Here is a 22,500-nt window from a genome sequence, read left to right as displayed (position 1 = left end):
ACACACTGCTCACACGCTACATGCAAATGACATACACACTAGAGATGCACAACATACACACTGCATACAAACTACAGCCACACTAGAGATGCACTACATACACACTGCACGCACCCTGTATACATGTTTGATACCAGATGTCGATTCCATTCACAGAGAATAATGCACGTCAAATATGCAACACATGTACACACCAGCAGTGCTGTACGTTACGCTGTACCATATAGGGTCTTCCCATGCCAACAATGGAGACAGAAAGGGGAAAACGCTCTTTCTCCTTACTATGCTTGTAACATCATATAGTAATTCACCTGCGGGCATACAAATGGAAAACATTTACAACAGCAATGACACGGATCATGCAGATTGACCATGTATTTTCACACATATATCTTTGTAGCGGTTAGCAGAAATGCTAACGCTTCTCCATGCATAACTAATGTTTGTTAACCTCACAGGGTAGACTGTCGAATAATAGCACAGAAAAGCATGGGCAATATCTTCTTATTGCTCCTGACACACGTCGCAATCCACAACCGTAAACCATCTGCGGAGAATCTGCGGAAATGCAATTTGCCTGGACTTCCTCTTGCTCTCTATTAATTTCAGAAAATCCCCCACTTTGTGAAAGGAAAGGGTTACTGGCGAGTTAATGGATAAATCTATACTTAAAGATAGAGGAGGGTTGGAATCCAATTTGTGTCCGAGCCCTCCAACTGATTCCCTGTTTCATTCCTATTTGCTGGGCTGTCGAGTAATCGGCTTTGTGTAATAAATTGACGATGAGGATGATGATGATGATGATGGTGATGTTGGTGGTGATGATGATGATGGTGATCGCGACGATGACGTTATTTGACATTTGGGAAGAAGTCTGTCGGTCTGTCAATTATCAGACTCTCAGCATTGAATTAATCCTCCCGGATTAATAGAGAAAGTGTGTGTGTGTGTGTGTGTGTGTGCGTGCGTGCGTGCCTGTGTGTGTGCATGCATGTCTGTGTATGGGCATGCGTGTGTTTCTGTGTGTGTGTGTGTGTGTGCATGTGTGTGAGCTGAGAGAGCGAGCAAGCTGGGGGGAGAGGGAATAAGATACTGAGTGTGTCTGAGCATGAAAATGTTAGTCTAGGGAGCAAACACACAGGTTATAGTTAGTCTCTGAAAGACAGTGTTTGCCGAGAGCTGTGTGTTTGCTCTTGAAATTGTGTGTGTGTGTGTGTGCGTGCGTGCGTGCAACACCTACACTGGCACACAAAGTGCATGCGCGCCAGCGGTGTGCACCCGTCTTCTGGTTGTGTTTGCTGAGATCCTTGGCCTTCCCCTTCCCTGACATGTGCAGTAGAGGGAGGTGATGACATTGCAAGAGGTCAGAGATTTATCTCCATGGTGATTCCCTGAGGAATGAGGATGGATGTAAGGCAATACACACCTCATACCTCTCCCACACTGGCAGTAGCACTGCTGCCGAACAAGAGACCGGCAGGAAGAGAGCGCGAGAGAGCCCGTTAGAACGGTAAGATAACGGCGGAGGAGCCTGAGTTTAAACCACAAGGGTTTAAACCACGACAACAAGACACAAGGCTGTCAGAGTAGGCCTGTGGTTTTCGGATGAGCAACGGCTGATTCAACCTAATAATCTGTGGAGAACATCACACACAATGCAGAGCTTCTGCTTCGCTTAGTTTTTTAAACCCGCCTCGGATCGCAACCTTTGAAAGGCCCCTGGATCCGCCTCAATATACTGTAAAAGGCACGGCCCCTTATCCCAGCACTTTCACCAGGCCACATTAAATGAATGCGGTTGTGTGTTAAGTGGGCCTCCAGGGGTTAAGGCCTGTCATGTTAGATGAATCTGTTCGCCTGCAAGAGCACTGGGCTCCCACACTCCACTAATCTGGTGTAGGGGAAGGAGAGGGCCTTGAGAGGCCATCGCAGCCGTTTCTTTTGACAAAAACCTTCAACTTGCTAGAGCACGCAATCTCACTCCTCTCATTAGTGCGGCGATGGAGGACATGCCCTGAATCGTCCATGAGAGTTCAGTGTTCCTCCAAAGGGCAATAAGGACACGTGGTTTTGGAACATCTGCGTATGAATGTTTGCTGTGTAAATTCATTAGTTGAATAGTTGAAGATTATTAAAGGTCCCATGACGTGCCACCAGGTGTGAGTGTGACTAGCCGTCACGAGCCGTTTTGGAAATCTGCCCCTTATGACATCACAGGTGGGCGTGTCCACCTAGATGTGTGACGGATAGATGAGCAACGTTTGCTACAGTCCAACTGGGTAGGCTGGTGGACTGGATCTATCCAGCACACATCTAGGTGGGACACACCCACCTGTGATGTCATAAGGGGCAGATTTTCGAAACGGCTCGCAACGGCTAATCACAGCACACCTGGTGGCACGTCATGGGGCCTTTAAACGTTATTAGCGGGAGGGAAACAACAGACTCCGGAAACAGGGACATCACAATCCGTTTTATTTTTGTAATGTTGACACAGATATCCTTGAGCCTCTTCTGTAGATTACATTAGATTACATGAATTACATTTTAAATTTGGCAGATATGATTTATGAACGCCAGTCCCTAATCATATCTCCCTTTTCTTTTTCTGTCTTCTTCTTTTAAACAATAGGAGAGGACAACTGTAGAACTACCCGGGATACAATACAATCTATCATACATCCAATAGACTGAGCATACATTTCACTGTGAGGAAGCGTCTACAAAGTGTGTGAACCCGAGTGAGACGGCTCTCACTCACTCCTCCACTCTTTACCTCTTTACCTACCCGATCTGTGTCACTGTCCACCTTTCTTTGATTCTCTCTCTAGCTTCCTCTGTTAGTCACGCCTGTGCATCTATATATTTATATATATTTATATATTCTTATATTGGCCCACATACCTCTGAAGCTCCACTTCAGACTTCCTTACTTCCTGTGTGCCATCAACAGCAGGTTCAAACTGGGATGCAGGCGTATGTAGTTTAATGAGGGGGCAGAGAAGTGAAGAGGGCTGGAATAGATTGGAGAAAGGAGATGGCAATGAAATACACATGAAAACATTCTCCCATCTCTCACTGACGAGGGCATCCTAGCTCTCTCCATCTTTCTCTCTCGCTTTCTCTCTTTCTCTCTTTCTATCTATCTATTTCCCTCTCTTTGTCTTTTTCTCTTTCTCTCTTTCTCCCTCTCCTCTATCTCTCTATCGCTCACACTCTCCTCTCTCTTTCTCTCTCCCTCTCCCCCTCTCTCTCTCTCTCTCTCTCTCTCTCTCTCTCTCCTCCCCCCCCCCCCCCCCCCCCCCCCCCCCCCCCCTCTCTCTCTCTCTCTCTCTCTCTCCTCTCTCTCTCTCTCTTTCTCTTTCTCTCTCGGTCTCTCTCTGTCTCTGTCTCTGTCTCTCACTCTCCCCTTCTCTATCTCTCTCTCGGTCTCGTTGTCATCTTTGTTTTCTCTCTTTTCCCACTGTACTGCTGGTCACTTGTGAATTTCTCCTAAGGGGGATTAATAAAGGACTATCTTATCTTATCTCTCTCTCTCTCTCTCTCTCCATCTCTCTCTCTCTCTCTCTCACTCTCCAACGCGTTTCCTTTCCGCGTTCTCCTCGGCTTTGAATTCGTTTTTATTCTTCAATTCAATAGGTGTGCAGTCTGAGGTAAAATGCCACCGGGAAGCACTGGGTGACGGCTCCCTCTTTGTCTGGCAGCCGCTGAGGGGGCTGCTCGCTGCAGGTCAAACCCACTCAGTCGGGGGGGGGGGGGGGGGGGGGGGGCAGCCAAGGTGAAAGGGAGCGATGATAGGTGGGGGGGGGGGGGGGTTGGTGCGTGGCGGGGGTGGTGACCCAGAAAGGTCAGGACCGTGGGCTCTGTATTGTACATGTAGCCCCCACGGATGGGACAGAGCCTGGGTGTGATGAGCCAGGACTCACGCCAGGCGTGGAGCCCGGGAGAAAGGGCAGCGTGCTGGGGCAGCGGTGCTGCTGCTGCTGGGGGCTGCAGGCCTGGGTCTTATCGCTGCCTTCTTGTCGGCCGCCCCCCCGCTAGGTGAAGCCCCCCCCCCCCCCCCCCCCCCCCCAAGCCGGCCTGAGGACAAGGGGGACGACTGGGAAGGGGTGAAGGGGGGGGGGGGGGGGGTGGGTGTCCTCGCGGCGGACAAGCAACACGGCGCGTGTGGCACAGGTGAAGGCCAACGCACGAGTGGGACGTGGAGCAGAGCCCGGTCGCCATGGCAACCGCCCGTGCAGAGCCACAAGCTCATTAGAACGAGCCGTGGAGATGCCAGGTCCCTTTTGGCTTTTGTGTTGTTTTTTTTTTCTTTTTTTTCTTTTCTTTTCTTTTTGTTTTCTTCACTTCACCTTTAATTAGTGTTCGAACTACAAACAATTCTACAACTATTTACTGAAAGTGAATAGTGAAAACTAATGGTGGGTTGTGACCGAGGTGCATTTGGTTTGTCCGTCCATGTTTACGCGGATACCATCTAATCACCTTCTTCAAGTTTCAGAAACGCCGCAATAAAAAGTAGCCTTGTTGGATGATAGTTTGATATTCATGACCAGACATACAGCTGCATGAATCTAATAAATCATACACTGTGTCTGGTGCTGTGAGTTTTATGTATGTACAGTACATATATACATATACAGTATGTACATCAGTATGCATATTATCCAACATGCATGAATTCTAAGTATCTACATGCCTGCAATTATAAGATTCATACATCTCGAATCCTAAATGAGTTTAATATCAATCAATATCATACCATGTATCACATCGAATGATATATTCAATTTAAAGCATGGCATTGTTTATAATACATTTTTTATGCTCCTAGACACAGCAAATGTCTAATGCAATGTTTTACACCTAGGCTTAATATATCCCGAGATTAGTGAGATTATGGGGATTATTAAATAATCGCTCCGCATTTGGATTACGTGCTTCAAATTGGTGCTGAGCAGCAGGTTATCGGATGAAGATGACGACGACGATGATGATGGTGTAGAAGAGGGCTGTAAACAGCTTGCTGTTTTTTCTTTTTGGTCCACACTCTCAACACACACACACACACACGTACACACGCGTGAGGCAAGTGACACATTGCAATTACATCAAGCACTTGATAATACACTAGGCGGAGAAATTGCTATGATCTCAGTAAGTTAATTGAACATGTTACAATGATACATGCTGTTTGACTAGCCTACAGTGAGCCAAACGTGAAGAAAAACAAACTAAATCAACACACTGGTTAGCGCTGCAGATGGGGCCGTGAAGTATATGTACTTGGTGTTTTTGTCAATTTCCTCTTGAATATGCATTACTGCTCCCGTTATATATTCTGTGAAACATGGGGGGAACATCACTCTCAACCGTATTGCAAATAGGGTTACTAACAATGCAGTTTATATTTTCATCATCATATAATATGACAGGAATTGATTTGTTTTATGAATAGACACAGTGATTTAACTCCTTCATAAACAGATGATGGCATACCATCAAACCATTAGCCATTAAAACTAAAGTTTGACCCAAAGCACATAAGGACTGTTCCTGTCCTTCTGACGATTGACAGGAGAAGTAGAACGTACAAGTAGATGAAGCAGACCATTTGTAAGCATTGCTGCCGCCCACGTGTTTTCCTCGGTATGGAGAGACACTTGAAAAGTCATCTCAGAAATACCTGCATTTCGTCTCCCGACACGCAACTGCTTGGCGTTTCTGAGTCTTTTATCTATTTATGCATCAAATAGAAAGGGACAGACAGTCGCATTTAGGGGGTGGGGAGTGTATCCTTAAGAATTTAATAAGAGAAAAGATCTTGATGGATTACAGACCTTCTACACATCTGAGACATTTTCAGAATGATGAATCACAAAGGCCTTTTATATCCTCTCTCCCGACCCTGCCCTCTCTCTCTCTCTCTCTCTCTCTCTCTCTCTCTCTCTCTCTCTCTCTCTCTCTCTCTCTCCTTTCCCTCTCTTCCTGCGTCTCTTTCTATCCCTCCCTCTCATCTCGGGGGCCTTGGCTTTCAATTGTAAGAGATTACAGGAGCATAGCAGGACTCTGGTCTGTCGCAGAGCTTTTATTAATATTAATATTTATATGCATATGAAACAAGCTCCAAGCGCTGGGTGAAAGCCTTAAACTCTGTCATGTATGTATATGGGACTTGGGAGCTGTGTGTGTGTGTCTGTGTGCGTGCCTGTTTGTGTGTGTGTGTGTATGTGTGGGTCTGTGTGGCTGAGTGTGTGTGACGGTATATGTGTGTGCATGTGAGCGTGTGTGTGTGTGCGTGCGTGCGTGTGTGTGTGTGTGTGTTGGTCCTTGAACTGCTACAATGGGAGCCGGCCCGGGCCAAGCGGGGCAGGCGGGTACCTGGGGTGTGTTTATAAAAGACTGGGATCCTTGTTCCCGGGAACGATCATTATCACTCCCCCCTCCCCCCCTCCCCCGGCTATCCTCCTGCTGCAAGGTCAAACGGGGGGGGGGGGTTGTCTGTGTGTGTTTGCGTGTGTGTGTGTGTGTGTGTGTGTGTGTGTGTTTGCATGTGTCTGTGTGTCTGTGTGTGTGTGTGTGTGTGTGTGTCTCAATGCACCCCCCCCCTCTTGGGGGGGGGGGGCATTGGCGGTGGAGGAGGAGGAGGAGGAAGAGGAGTTGGAGGAGGTGGTGGAGGAGGAGGAGGAGGAGGAGGAGGTGGTGATGGGGTTGGGAGCCTAATCCTTCATACATAATAGATAAGGAAATCCTCTCAAACACAGAGACGCTGGCAGCACCCTGCACCACACAGAGAGAGGGAGAGAGGGAGAGAGAGGGAGAGAGAGAGAGAGGGAAGCCAACAGATCACACATTAGCCATCACCTTCATTAATACTCAATTACAACATGGACCACCATTGTCTCCTCGTGAAAGGGCTGGCCTTTGTCTTAGAGAGAACCGGTTCAGCATCCGCACCCCCCCCGCCCCCCGCCGCCCCCACCCTGCCCAGCCGTTGCGAGACCCACTCTCTGAGAAGATGCTGTGTAATGCCTTTTATCGCCACAGTTAAGCGGTGCATGCCATTTCCCCCGGAATAACATTGGCTCTGGACCGAAGCTGCTCAACATCTGTCCGTCACGCCGCATGTGGCCAAACAGAAGGAGGGCGTTCAAGATAGTTTCCAAGACAACCCCGTAGTGTTGATACTGATTGGAGCGAACCGTTTATTTCATTGTGAACCGTGGAACGGTGTACTTACAGTCTACCACTTAAAGTGGACTGACAATGGTCACCAGCTTACCTGCGTCGTCTGTATTATAGTCAACATCTCTGCAGAATCCTTTGTTGAGGATTATCCATTTGTTGTCTATTTTCAGCCTACCGCTGGAAAGCAGACAATACATTTGTGTAATTATAAAGATCAAGATTGAATCACATTACATTTCTATGCAGGAAATATTGAGACATTATCATTTGCCTTTGGTTCCCAATTATCTGCGCAGTCCTGACGTTTTTTTTTTTTTTGTTGCATATAGGGCTAATACTGAAAATGACGTGTTTATGTGGGAATGAGTTTCTAGTGTCTAATGGTGGTCATTGGGGTTGAAAGTGCGGCGTACCATTAGCCCTCTCCTATCCAACTCTATGTGTGTTTCATTTCCAGAGAGACTCTTTGAGCTCCACTGGGCTCCTCCCAGAGTAATGAACTGCCTTCCACTAAGGTTGACCCTGTGCTGTTTCCGTCTCCATTCTTAGTCGCCAGGCACTTTTCTAAGTTGATAAGTTCCCACTTAGTTTCCGGCGTTCCAGGATTTGCCGCTCAGGAGGAGATAACTACTCCATGGGTGTTGTTTTCCAATTAGCGGGCCCCTCCATGACTTCCACTGTTCCTGCATAATACATACAATGCTTATGTCCTCCCCTACACTGATCCCATGCTGTTCTATACTGGCTGCTCTGTTTATTTATTTCATTTGCTTTCTCTCCGTCTGTCATCTGTCTTTATTTCTCTGTGTATTGATCATTCTAATCTGTCATCTATCTATATATTTGTCCTTGAGAGCAACAAGGGTACAAATAGTCTGCTACCATCCACTGAACTGAATAAAGACTTCAGTCTTTTCTTTACCTCCTATATATTATTACTCTCTCTCTCTCTCTCTCTCTGTCTCTCTCTTTCTATTGGGCTCTAGGTTATCTTTGTCTGCCTCTGCAGGCTCCCTCTCTGGGTTCACTCTCTAACTCTTTCTTTCTCTTTCTCTTTCTCAATTGCTCCCTCCCTCTTTCTCCTTCCCAGTCTCTCTCTCTCTCTCTCTCTCTCTCTCTCTCTCTCTCTCTCTCTCTCTCTCTCTCTCTCTCTCTCTCTCTCTCTCTCTCTCCTCCCACGGGGCTCTAGGCTTTGGGCTGTAGGCGCCGGGCTCCCCAGGTAGCGGGGGGTCCCTGTAGGCCCCCCCGGTGTGATAGGTGGATGTTTAGCTGTTAATCTGTCAGAGTAATTCTGTGGACAAACACGAGCGCGTCGTAGAATTCCCAGTCCGTGACAAGAGAGGACAGCGAGGCCACAGGCCTGCGAGGAGACTGATGAGGCACACTAGCATAATTAAGGCCAGCCTCTCCCACGAGGACCGCCTGCATCATCGCTGTGCCTTTCTCCTCCTCCTCCTCCTTGTTCTTTCTTTTTCTCTCCCTCTCCCTTATATAGAGGATTCTGCATATGTTGTTTTTTTCGTCGACTGTATAATCGTTTGAAGGGAGAAGTGGGGGAAGAGCAAGAGAGAGAGGAAGAGAAAGATACAGAGTGACGGGTGAATGATAAAATAAGGAATACACATTAGTCATTTGCTTTGGATAGGTGCAGCTGATAAATTACAAAGTAGTTATAGTGTTTAGAATCATCAACTTAAATTGCTGTTCAAAGCCATAGCTGGCTATGGCTTTGAATAGCAATTTAAGTATATCTATATAGTCTATAGTATATACATTACGTTTTGTGTACGTGTTTGCACGTGTTTGCACGTGTACGTGTCAGCTTTGGATTTCAAAGGGCTGGGACATGAGAACAGAGTGGGTGCACCCTTTTAGATTATCCAAAGGCATTTATTTTTTGCCAAGTATTGTTTGAAGGAGAGCTTGAAAACGTTTTACTTAATTTCGTGATTTGGCAATTGTGTCACTAGAATTTGGCAGAGACTGTGAGGTTGGTGTATGCTACAGGGAGTGCCGTTACAAAAGAACAAGAAAAGAAATAGAAATTACATTGGCGGCTGTGATCATATGCTCCATGTTGATTAACTCTGCAAAGGTATTAAGAAGTGGTCACTGTTCCTTTTTCCTTGTCACCGAAACCATTGTGTGTCTTTATTATTTTATTCTTTGTACAATAAGGACGTTTTGTCTGAGTTTCTTTCCAAAGACTATCTTTGTTCCCAATGTCCAACCGTCTCTTGTGCATTTTAAGGCTTTGTCTATTGATGAAAGAGAGGGAACTAAATTAGTGCTTTTTAAACACATGAATTGCAAAATCAATATACATTTTGGCATATTATCAACAATCGGTAATGTTTTTATCACTCCTCAAAGCACTTTCCCATGGCTGTTTTAATGAGACTGTTTACGAAGTGTTTATGTTTATGGTGGGCCCGGCAACACGAGGGGTCTTAAGGTGCTGCTCTACAGTAAAAGAGGCATGAACCATCCCCATCCACTTTACTTACGTAAAGTGGATGGAATCACCGCCTCACTTTTTAGTTGACCGAGGTAACGGCAATACTGTGGATAGAAGATGGAGAACTTCTACTCAGGCTACATGCTAGCTTAGTATTTACACCATGTTATGTAGGGATTGAAGGTACAGTACAGAGTGAGAAAGCTGTGCTTTTATATATATATCTATTCTTGTAAATGTATTAACCTGTATGATTATTCTGATAATCCAGTCATAATACACATGACCTGATGTAAATCTGCGTCTGCCTTTGTGTTCTCAAATACGCTTTTCAGGGATTTTACACAAGCCGGAAAACAGCTGTCAGGCTTGAGTGCTCTGACTAACAAATGTATCTCTTTGATTTTCAAACACTAGCCTTATGTTGTTGTTATTCAGTGTTTCTGAGGCAATTTTTATGGATAAATCAATTAATTTTATGTTATGAAAAACATGGGCCCCTCATACACTTGAGCATCCCATTCGTCCATGCAGGATTTACCACGTCTGACTGTGTGTGTGTGTGTGTGTGTGTGCAGGTATATGTGCCCCACATCCGTCAGTCTCGCTCCCTACCCCCTCTCACCTGAGACTCCTGTTGGCTGTGTGAGAAAGCACTTTGGTAAAACTCTCTCCATTTAAACACCCCCCCGCGCTCCCCCCTCCTCCTCCCTGTCCTCCTCCTCCTCCACACTGTATTTCTGTATGTGTCCATGTAAAGATACATAAAGTGTATATGAGAAGACATTAATGCTGCCCAATAGAGTGTGACTCTGCTCTTTCCTCAGCCTCTCCCCCATCTGTATTCCCTCGGTTGGCCGTGGAGTGTGTTACGATTCAGAGCCGTTGAACGGAGAAATATTCAAAGCGGAAAGATTTGGAGCAGAAAGATTCAAAAACAGAAAGAGTCGAAGGGGGGGGTTGGAGATTTCAAAGCAGATGTAAGAAAAGAAGAAGGAACCAATCACCTTATAAAGAAGGGACTTCAATTTGTACCGCCGTGAAATCATCATCTGCAGATAGCGCTGCCCTCCGGCTATCTCCCACCACAAATAGCCCGGGATTGATGCAGTCCCCCCCTTGCTCTGCTCGCCCACAAAGCGCGGCGTAATCACAGCGCCCGATGTAGCCCATCTAATGCATCGAAATGAATGCATTTCTTCTTTTTTTTTTCAATCTACAAGGTGCTCTCTGCGTTGAGATAAGGAAACCTAAGGAATAATCGGACCATTCTGGAGGCAGAACATTTCTGCTTGTGTGCGGAAGCATCGCCTGAGGGTTTATTCAGCGTGCATATGCAGACCCAAGGTCCTTTTGGCACCTCTACAGCCAGAATGGATCTGGCAGGTGCAAATATCTGCCATTTTCCTCTTCTCCTTTGACTTTTCAAGCCTTGAAACTGTTATCCACTGGCTCTCCCCTGGGACCAGGGATATTCCTTTGAATGCTGTTGATGAAATGTGTGGTCACAGGATAGGCACCTCCAAACACACACACACACACACAAACTGCCATACAGATACACATGCACACACACACACACACACACACACACGCACGCCCGCACACACACACACACACACACACACACACACACACACACACACACACACACACAATCTTACATGTACGCATGCATGCACACACACACACGCACACACAAACCAACATTTAAGCATGCAACTACACACACAGCAATACAGATAGGCATGCACGCATACACACACACACACACACAAAACACACACACACACACACACACACACAATCCGACATGTACACAATAGCATGCATGCAAACACACACACACACGCACGCACACACAAAAAACACAGATGCACAAATGCACACAGACCCAAGCAGCCAATCTCATTTACACACATGACACGCACACACACACACACACACACACACACACACACACTAGAAGCCAATCCCATTTGCACTCATTGCCGTCGCACGCACCACCCACACACACACACACACACACACACACACCCACCCCCCCCCCCCCCCCCCCCACACACACACACACACACACACACACACACACACAAACACACTCAAAAACAGCCAATCCCATTTGCTGTTCTTGCCCCTGAGAGAATCACAAATAATTGAGCTTCTATGTGAAAACGCCATTAGTCGTTGGGTGGAGGCCTTCTGTGGCTGATAGGACGCATTACGCAGTGAGAACTGCAACAGGTTTTCTGCCCCAGCCCACATCTCAAGGGGGAGAGAAACAGTTGCCGGTGTTCAATAGCTTCATCATTCCAACCCAGCAAAAAAGGAAACGCTGAGGCATATGGTGGCTTGATGTAGTTAGCTTGTCAAATGATTTCAAAAAGTGCATTTGGATGGAGATAACAAAGTAACCAAGCAATTACAATCACGTATGGTCAATTTGAAGCACCTGATACCTCAGATCCAGATGCGGTGGGAACATCTGGCGGGGAGACTCAGACGGTAAAGCTATCAGTCGCGGTGGTAGATGTCTCCTCCGCGCCACACATAGAAATCACAGCTGAAGATGGCTTCTAATGTTTTGTCACTAAGTGCTTATGTTTGTGTGCTTTGCTTGCCAGAGAGAGAGAGAGAGAGAGAGAGAAAAAAAAATGAAACTCTGCCATACAGAAACAGATTTAAAGGTTACCTCAAATAGCACGGTTTGGCAGACGAGCTTGTGAAGGCTTTGAGCCGAAAGAGGGCGAAAAAAAGCGTCTGGCAGAGAGACGAGGTGGGGAGGTGGGAGCTGGGGCCACCGTCTCTTCCACTTGTGAGCACCGCAAGGACCACAAAGCAGGAGCCGCGTGACCCACTATCTAGGCCAGTATTGATCAGCAGAGCTGCTGGGAGAACCTTCTGGAACCCAGGGAAAGGAGCCCTGCTTCTCATATTTCTCGCCACTTACAAATATATTTGTCTTGTCGACTTTTATTTATGTGCCGTTGCTTTTTTAAGCCGACGAAAAGAAGCAACGTTGAACTCTGACCTTCGTCTCTCTTTGTAAAACCCCTCCCCCCCCCCCCCCCCCCCCTCTCCACGATGATTCGGGAAAAACAAAACAGAACATAACAAAAACAAACCTCCTGATTCTTGCGCCAGTCACCGTTGCTGTTTTTTTTGTTTGGTATTGTGGCGAGCAGCACGGGACAGGACGACGAGACGGGAGCCCAGGTTTAGCAGACACACAACTCTCACGCCCCGTGGCACCCCACGACTACGAGAGTTGCCTTTGATTGACGCGCACACATCACACACACACACACACACAAAACACACTGGCTCAACCCATCGCCATGTACGTCTCACTGACGTAACTCAAACTATAACTACAGTAACAGTACAGTAGCACTACAGTAACACTCACATACAAATTCACCCCCACAGAGACAAACCCCACACGACGTCCATGCAGCGTAGGAGCTAGGAGGCCGTCGGTGGTCCTACTGGCGATAGTCCCAGGATCCCTCGCGGCAACAGGAACACGACGGGGGGCGGCAGTAGCTCAGGAGGTAGAGCGGGGTTGGCTGGTCACCGCGAGGTTGCTGGTTCGATCCCCGGCTCCTCCTAGCGGAGTGTGGCGGTGTCCCTGAGCGAGACGCCCTCACCCTGACCGCTCCTGACCCGCTGGCTGTCGTCCCTGCGTGGTCGACTCCGCCGCCGGTGTGTGAATGTGTGCGTGAACGGGTGAATGTCAGTCAACGCCGTGAAGCGCTGTGGATAAAAGCGCTCTATAAACGAGGCCCATCTCACGACGACCACGCCCGCGGTTCGCTACGGTACTTCTCCGCAGCGAGCTGTGCGACGGCGGACGGCGAACAGGTGCGCCAGCGAGAGCCAGATAAGCGCGTGTAAGTGAAACAAATGCGAGTTAGCCAAACAAATGGTTTCACGATACGACGCCTCGTTATCTCGGCCGTAAGTGGCGCGGCGAGGGAGCCGAGGACAGTAACGACTATTATGAACGGTAAACAGTGGCTAAAGAAGGCCGTAATACGGCAACGCGTGATTAGATAAAGAGGGAAAGGTCACCGCAGGTTGATGCATCTGTCTCATTAGCCGCTTTATTTGTGTCCCTCCGTTTACCCTTCATTAGCCCACCTCTCTCTACCCCCCTCGCTATCTCTCCCCCTCTCTCTACCCCCCTCGCTCTCTCTCCCCCTCTCTCTCTCTCCCTCTCTCTACCCCCCTCGCTCTCTCTCTGTCCCTCCCTTATCTCTCTCTCTCTACCCGCCTCGCTCTCTCTCTGCCCCTCCCTTATCTCTCTCTCTCTACCCCCTCACTCTCTCTCTCCCTTATCTCTCTCTCTCTCTCTCTACCCCCCTCACTCTCTCTCTGTCCCTCCCTTATCTTTCCCTCTCTCTCTCTCTCTCTCTCTCTCTCTCTCTCTCTCTCTCTCTCTCTCTCTCTCTCTCTCTACCTCTCTCTGCCTCTGCCTCTCCAACCATACTCACCAACAAGCCTCTGCATTCATTAAGGCCTCCCCCCTCCCCCCCCCTTCCCCCCTCCTATCATTCAGCTGTTGCCGAACAACGTAATGGCTTCCCACGTCTGTCTCGTGGAAATGTCACGGCGGCGTGTCTACGTGTGTGTGTGTGTGTGTGTGTGTGTGTGTGTGTGTGTGTGTGCGCTTTAGACGTGAGTGCTATGCTATGCGATGCGCACTGGGCATGGGGATTAATCTGCTGTGTGTGTGTGTGTGTGTGTGTGTGTGTGTGCGCGCGTGGACACCTCAGCAGCAGACAGAGGGGGGTATGGACTGTGACTGAGCCCCCCCGCCCCCCCTCCGGTCTGACATGCCTGTGCAGTGGGTACCTCTCTCCCCCTTCTTTCTCCTCTCTCCCGCCGTCACCCTCTCTTCCTCTTTCTCCTGGCCACTGTCACAGGCATTGGAGGGAGAGAGAGAGAGAGAGAGAGAGAGAGAGAGGGGGGGGGGGGGGGTGGTTGGATGGGCGAGAGAGCAAACTATAAAGATAAAAAAAGAAGGATGGGCGAGGGAGAGAGCGAGAGGGGGGAGATACAGGAATGTATGCATAATAAACAGATGGGGGTGGGGGGGGTTCAGGGGGGGAGAAGACGGAGACAGACAGCAGAGAGTTAGCAACACTGTAATGCTACCGAGAGCCAAAAGAGGTCATATGTGTGCTGCAGATTCATTAGTTACCTCTAACAATGATCTCTCATAAAGGCTGCTACTTAGAGGTGAGGCTTGTCAGCGTGTCTATTATGAAGTATTAAAAATCCCATTTCAACAGTGATCCAATGGAACATGAATCCCTCCCTTGAATGCCCTCTCTGTGGGTTGTTTGTGCTTTGCAGCAGGCGCGTACTTTGCTACGATTTTTGTAATTCGCATTTTCTTGGCCCATTTATTTTATCTTTTATCAAATCATTTTTCACACATATACCCTTACACATTCATGCATTTCATCCACATTTCATCATCACAAACTTCTTGAGTCTTCACTCGTGTGACTATCTTCTGATGGAAAGATGACCCGCAGTGGTGCAAGAGGCTTTTTATAGGCCTGTGTGTTATTTGAGAAAGGTTTGAAGTTTAATTGCACTGAAGGGCATTAAAGAAATTCATTAACCCCTGAGGGAGAGATGCATACATACACATTTTGATTCGCAAGTTCAAGGGTGTAGTGGGTAGAGTGTTGGACTACGGTCTCAAAGTAACCCGGTTCGATTCTCCCCAAAGCCTAGCCTCCTCTCTGAAGGTCCCGTGACATGCCACCAGGTGTGGTGTGATTAGCCGTTACAAGCTGTTTTGGAAATCAGCCCCTTATGACATCACAGGTGGGCGTGTCCACCTAGATGTGTGACGGATAGATGAGCAACGTTTGCTACGGTCCAACTGGGTAGGCTGGTAGACTGATCCATCCAGCACACATCTCGGTGGGACACGCCCACTTTCTGCCCCTTACGATGTCATAAGGGGCAGATTTCCAGAACGGCTTGTAACAGCTAAACACACCACACCTGGTGGCACGTCATGGCACCTTTAAGACTCTGTGTCTCAGATCGATGTGAGCGTCTTCGGGTAAAAGCATCAACCCAATCACCATCAACTTAATCACTCAATAACAAATACTAACAGAGGAATGACACATGTACCGCACAATAGGTTCGAAAAACCGGAGCGATTTTGAGGTCGAAGGCAAAGACACGCTCGGCACTAGGCACCGAGCGTATCCAGAGTATCCTGGCGGGAGAGTGTGCTTGCACCTGGATCACGGCGGTAGTGCGGCGTTGCCCCAGCGCCCGTAGCCTCAGCCTCGCCCCTCCTGATGGAGTAACGTCTGGAGGGAGACAGAGCTTTATGCGGAGAGAGGGTGGGGTATGGGCGATGGGCTCGGGGCGTTGGATGGGTGTGGGGGGGGGTGTAATGAGCAAGTCTGAGATAAATAATGGATCGCCGTCATTCACATTACGGAGGAAATGACTGTAATGGTTCTGGCTGTCTGGGGCGAGAGACCTCCGTCGAACACATTAACACTCAGGACAAAGACGGAGGAGAGAGGATGGTTGTGGGGGAGGGTTGGTGTGAGTGTGATCATATCAGGGTCGGAGTGGGGCCCGAGGAATATCTTCTCACCTGCAGAGCGCACATCCTGCCACACCGCGGATTTGGATGGATAACAAAGTGAGGGCGGGAGGAAACGGGTGGAGGCGGAGGAAACGAGGCACACGCGTGCAGCGGGACTATTTTTAATGGCGGGGGCAATTGATAGGAAACGCCTGGAGCGGGCATTACCGGTTTGGCACTTATGCCCAAAGGAAGTTCCGCATGCGCCGTCCCTTCGCCCTGTTCACCGGTGTTTTAGCCTCCTCCCCGTGCCCTCTCCGTCTCTATTACCCCCGGTCTGCCTCAAGGCTGACCTCACACAGACACATACCCTCCCCTCCCCATCACCCTCCCTCCGTCAGTCCGTCCTTGCCCCCTGTAACTACGCTCTTCCAGGGGGGCCAACAGAGGGATGGCTGGCCTGAATCTGAGCTCTGGCAATGCTGGAGATAAATGGAGTTTGAAGCGCGGGCCAAGGAGTGGCAGTCATTAGATTGTAAGTGAGCCTAGCCAGTTGTTAGCACATAGAGCAGCATAAGTCGTTAGCAATGGACGGAGAGAGTGAGAGAGCGAGCGAGAGAGGGAGGAAAGGAGCAGGGGAAGGAGAGAAGGTGGCCACTGGCTGTTTCTTCTAGGACTAAGTGCTGGTTAATGAGATCAGAATGACATGACCCAACCTCAGAGTGAGAGAGATAGGCTTGCTATTACACTGATCGGTTTCTCTCTCTTTCGCTCTCTCTCTGTTTTCACTCTCGTTTCCTCTTACTGCCTTGTCTGTTTCCCTTACAAATCTCTCTCTTTAAGTCTCTCCGTCTCTCATTAACAAACTCACGCAAACAAAGCAAAGCAAGGGAGTGACTTTACACCAGGGTAGAAGCAGAGCCCCATGGAGCAAACCAAGGCGACATCTTGTAAAGGCTTATGATCAATACCACATATCTACTGCATTCGTATTAGCATTTTGGCTTCATACCACCGGGAGGAAGTGTTGTTATTTGGCGAATAGACGCTGCATTGATTTCAAACAAAAGATTTTAATCCTGTAAAAATCCTTCAAGAACAAAACCCAGATATCGAGTTCTGTAGAACAAGAATATGGATTGGATGGATGGAGTGGTGGGGTTTTAATGGTGGAGATGTATTCCTGGTTGGTATTCTGGCATCATTCTGGTGATGTTCTTCTATGGTGGAAGTATTCAGTGTGTGCATTAGTAGCAGCGGTGCTGCAGCCTACTGCATCTGTCCAGATGTCGGGCTTTGGCCGCCCAGTCCTGTTCACCACCACTCATGACCACTGTTTTACCAAATCTTCTTGAACCTATTTCAATTGCGTTTTTGTATAGATGGATAGATATATAGATAGATAGTCCTTTATTAATCCCCCTTAAGAGAAATTCACAAGTGACCAGCAGTACAGTGGGAAAAGAGAGTGCGAAACAAGAATATATATACAAATAAATTTACCAATTTGGAATAAAATATAATAAAAAACTATTAGAATAAGATAAACATACTATATACATGTAACTGTCCATTTGTAGGTGACTTGTGCATTAAAAAATAAATATGACTATAAGTATAAATGTGCCAACGTGCAGGGTTCCTGAGGTAATGAAAAATGAAATAAGTACAGGTGAATGTAAACAGGGACCGGAAACAACACAACTGCCTGATGATAATAATAGGGGATAATGAAACAAGATAACCATCTGCTGGATGGTTATTCATGTTCTCTGCCGCGAAAAAGGAGCTTCCTGCGCTGTCGGCTACCTTGAACAGAGGGCTAGCGGAGACAATCATAGCCGTGATGAAAAAAATGAATCATTTTTTTACGAACCACCATCTCCAAATTGATAGAACAGCCACTACTTCTTATTTGTATTTCTTCTTTGATGTGATGTGTCGGTGGTGTATCTTTTTCTTGGTAATGAGTAAAACATTTTTTGTTGAAAAAAGAAAGTGGTATAATAAGATAAGAACCTAAGCTATCAGAAGCAGCATGTCAGAAGATGTGACATCCTCACGATGCTTTGAAAGGGCAGTGGGAAAGTTGTTATTTAAACAGCAGTACATGTTTTGATGACCCAATAGCAGGAATCTGTCAAATATCGGTAAAACAACTGAACTAGACGCACTCTCTCACGCCTGGCCTTGCCTCGCTGTCTGCTGTCTGTCTTGGTATGTTTCCGTCATCCAATAGGGTAGCCCCATGGTACATGGCTAATGGTTACACAACATGAAGTACATATATATTTAATATATATATATACACGTGTGTGTGTGTGTGTGTGTGTGTGTGTGTGAGCAAAACTGAAATAGCTTCTAACGTCATGTTTGCAGTAATTATATATGTTTATTGAACACATTAACCAACGGAAAGCAATCATGACCTCAATGTTTACTCCACACCCACCAACACGCCATTGTTCTTACGACAAAGAGCTCCCGTGTTTGTTGCTTTAAGCTCCTTTTGTCTCTCCTTCCCCAGAAGTTTAACGACAGGTGGAGCTTCAAAGTGATGTCAAGCTGTTCTGCACTGAGAGAAGGTCTTTGTTGCACCGAGTTTCAAGCAAGCTGTTTGTTCTTTCTTTTACTAAGACACGTACACACACAAACACACACACACACACACACACAAACACACAATCGCAGGAAGAAACATCTATCGGCCGTCCTACCAATTGTATACACTTGTCACCAGGATCGCAAAAAGAAATATGCAAACGTAAACACATAGATGACAGAGAATTGAGCAGAACTTCTCACTCGTCCTGTGATTTCCCAGGGAGGGCAAGATAACAGAGATGTGAGGATGCTGGCTGAGTTTAAATGAGAAGGGGGTGGCTGCTAAAATGGTTCGCAAGCTAACTTTGAAAAGTTAGCTTGGAAGTTAATATGGGAGTTAGTGCAAAGGCTAGCGCAAAAGTTAGCACGAAAGTTTGATGCTTTGCTTAGCTTAAGAACTAGCATGATAGTTTAAAAATGTCACCGTCGTTTCAGACCATTACCGGTGTAAAAAACACAACACTTTTTGAAGCTCATATTTCCAACATTGCCGAGTCACACGCACACACCGACATGCATGCTTGCACTCATAAACATGTTCACACACATACACTAATGTGTCCACACATGTTCACCATTAATGCATAGCCCTCATAGGCTAACATACATATACAGTATGTATTTATAATACACAGACGTAGGCTTTCACACTATTACACTTCCAACTGTAATCCGGCTCACTGGCCTATGAAAGGAAACAACAAGATTGCCAAAGGACTGCATAGTTTGTGAAACCACATCCATCTTAGCGGAAGCCATATCTCAGGTCTGTGCTGTGCATCTCAATGAGAGTTCAGCATAGACTTCATTATTAGATTATCTTTGGTAGTGATGTCCTTAAGGACAATATTTTCATCTTCAGCATTCCTGACTATATTTTCAATCACATTGCATCTCTAGAAAGCTATCAATATAATCCTTATGTGTGTATGTAAATCAGCATGTATGTCTGTATTTCTGTATGGATGGATGTATAGATTGATGGATTGATGTATATATCTATTCTATGTATTGTGTTTGGATGTATTATGTGAAGTTGAAAGATAAACACACCTCCTACTGTTTAAAGCACTCCATGCTAAAGTACCCTCACTTATAATTAAACATTATTACTCAAACTATGGGGAAGTAGTAGGTTGGTGTCAGAGAGAGGACAGAGAAAGGATATATAAAGAACACTATTCTTTATTGAATAGCATATATTCTCACTGAGCTATTGTTTATTTTTTATACTCTGAATGATTCCTAGGTCAGCCAAATGAATAATGGGCTATTTTACATAAGCCAAGACAATAACAAATAAGGAAACCAAAGAAAAAATAAAATTCAAAGCTCTCCCATAATAACTGATCAACCTTGTGGCAGCACACATTTCATGGGAAAATAATAATGATTATCTTTATAGTACCTTTAAAAACACGTTTACAAAGTGCTTTGACAGGCACAATAAGAGGAATTCTCGTTAAAAAGCTCAGAGTAAAAATGCAATAATAAAACACATTTTTAATTAACCAACAACAGGTTGTTTAAAAACCCTTCACACACCCTAAGAAAAGACTCTCAGACTTTTCAATAATCAGACTATAGGAATACGTCTATTAATAATCAGACTATAGGAATACGTCTATTTCCCCAAAACCCCTGTTGAAAAAAAAAACTAACAGCATAGGAAATACTCACTTTGGCTTCCCTAAAAATCCTGTCTGAAAATAAAATAAAATCAAACACATTTCCAATGAACACAGACAGTTGAGAACACGGTTTCAAAGCCCGTAGGAAAAACTCCTACATTTCACCCCTTCCGAAAATCTGTGGTGAAAATACAATAAAGTGCCCAAACCCCCATACACACGCAGTGTGGAAAATACTCGTACTGTCTCTCCGATGTCCTTGGAGAAACAATGGATGCTGCACCTGGCAATCGAACCGTTGTGGCTGAAAGACAAATGGGTACAGGTCAGGTCAAACAGGAGCAGCTGTGGCACTACTGCTGCTAATGCGCTCCATCCACCATCTCCTGGCTACTGCTCCTCCAGGTGCATTCCCCAGGGATTTGGGTAACTCTGTTTTTATTCCTTAACCAGCACTATGGACCAGAACTTTAGTTTTTCCCAGTTCGGCCATCGCATTATCGTTTAAAATCAGGGTTTGAAATGATAATACGTTTTGAAAAAAAAAAAAAAAAATCAAAATCTAATCCAACAGGCTTGGTTATTAACACAAGGAGAAAGACCTTTGTTACTCCATCGCTGAAGTCTAAACGAAAGCTCATGTCGAAATCAAGTCAATTACAGATCTTTGTGCTCTTGTGATTTGAAAAGATTTTGGAACAAAAGGTTGCAAATTGTACCCTCATTCCTGAGCATTTACACTGAAAATATGGTAATTCATTAACTTGAATGCAACACACAAATGTGGAACATCATTATGAATACATTGGGACCATTACCTCCAGCCTTCAGCGACAGACCGCCAGGATGCCTCTGTGTTTTTGGAGAAGATTCCTGCTCTCCCTCCAAGTGTCCAAGATCTGCTGGCCTCCTCTTCCCTGCTGTGGCTCCTCCCTGACAACAGGAAGCCAACTGCCTGCCTCTCCTCCAACTCATCATGCTCATGTATTCCACTGTGTGTGTGTGTGTGTGTGTGTGTGTGTATGTGTGTGTGTGTGTGTGTGTGTGTGTGTGTGTGTGTGTGTTAATGTGTTAGAGTGTGTGTGTGTGTGTGTGTGTGTGTGTGTGTGTGTGGGGACGATTGGCTTTGGTTTAAAGTGTATACCGAAGAATATAAAATGATTTATTGTAAGAAAATGGATCCAAATGTTCCAAAAGTTCTTCTCTGTTCTTCTTTGTTTTGGCCAATGGACAATGTTATTTTGGATATGGAATAAGATACATTTTGTGTTTCAAACATGCCCTTACATGCTCTGGTTGCTAGCCAATTACTGGATATTGTTGCATTGTCAATCACTTCCAAAACAAACCTGGTACTGATCTAAAATCTGAATCTTCCTCAAACACGATGATTTCTCACACCCAACTGTTACATGACACCTCCACAGCCTCCCGAGGTGGTCCTGAGAGCTATAATAAACATACGCCGCTCTCTCTCTCTCTCTCTCTCTCTCTCTCCTCTCTCTCTCTCTCTCTCTCTCTCTCTCTCTCTCAATACATGCGGGGACTTTTTCAAGGTGTCCAACTTTGAAAAAATAAATAATAAGAAGAAGTCGACTCTATTTCATCCTCTCCTTTTCTGAATCTCTCCATCTGTGTCCTGCCACCCCCTACCCAGCCCCAAACTGGTTGTCATCCCTTCCTGTCTATCCGTCTGTGTCTGTGTGTGTATGTCTGTGATAGAGTGTGTGTGTGTACGTGTGTACGTGTGTGTGTCAGTGCATCACCACCATGTGCACGTGCCATCAACCCCCCCCCCCTTCCCATTCCCTATGGTTGTTGTCATTCGTTCCCGTCTATCCATCCTTGTGCGTGCGTATGTGTGTGTGTGTGAGTGAGTGAGTGCGCCCAGCATGTGTGCATGTGCGTGCGTGCTTGTGTGTGTGTGTGTGTGTGTGTGTGAGTGCGTGCGCCCGCATGTGTGCATGTGTGTGCGCCTGCGTGTGTGTGTGTGTGTGCGTGTCCCACCTGCCCCGCACGTCCACCGTCTCTCCCCGCCCGCTGCT

General features: G+C 46.6%; 1 protein-coding gene across 1 annotated transcript in view; it reads left to right on the top strand.

Annotated features, from left to right (window-relative positions):
• LOC311344803 (uncharacterized protein) overlaps window positions 1-22,500 on the top strand; it is a gene marked incomplete at both ends in the record, with an annotated part of 203,595 nt that overhangs the window by 94,617 nt on the left and 86,478 nt on the right.

Source organism: Micromesistius poutassou, assembly GCF_964030765.1.
Source record: "Micromesistius poutassou genome assembly, chromosome: 6".
Classification (NCBI taxonomy): Eukaryota; Metazoa; Chordata; class Actinopteri; order Gadiformes; family Gadidae; genus Micromesistius; species Micromesistius poutassou.
Note: the sequence above shows the minus strand (reverse complement) of the source record. Positions and strands in the feature narration are given on the sequence as shown.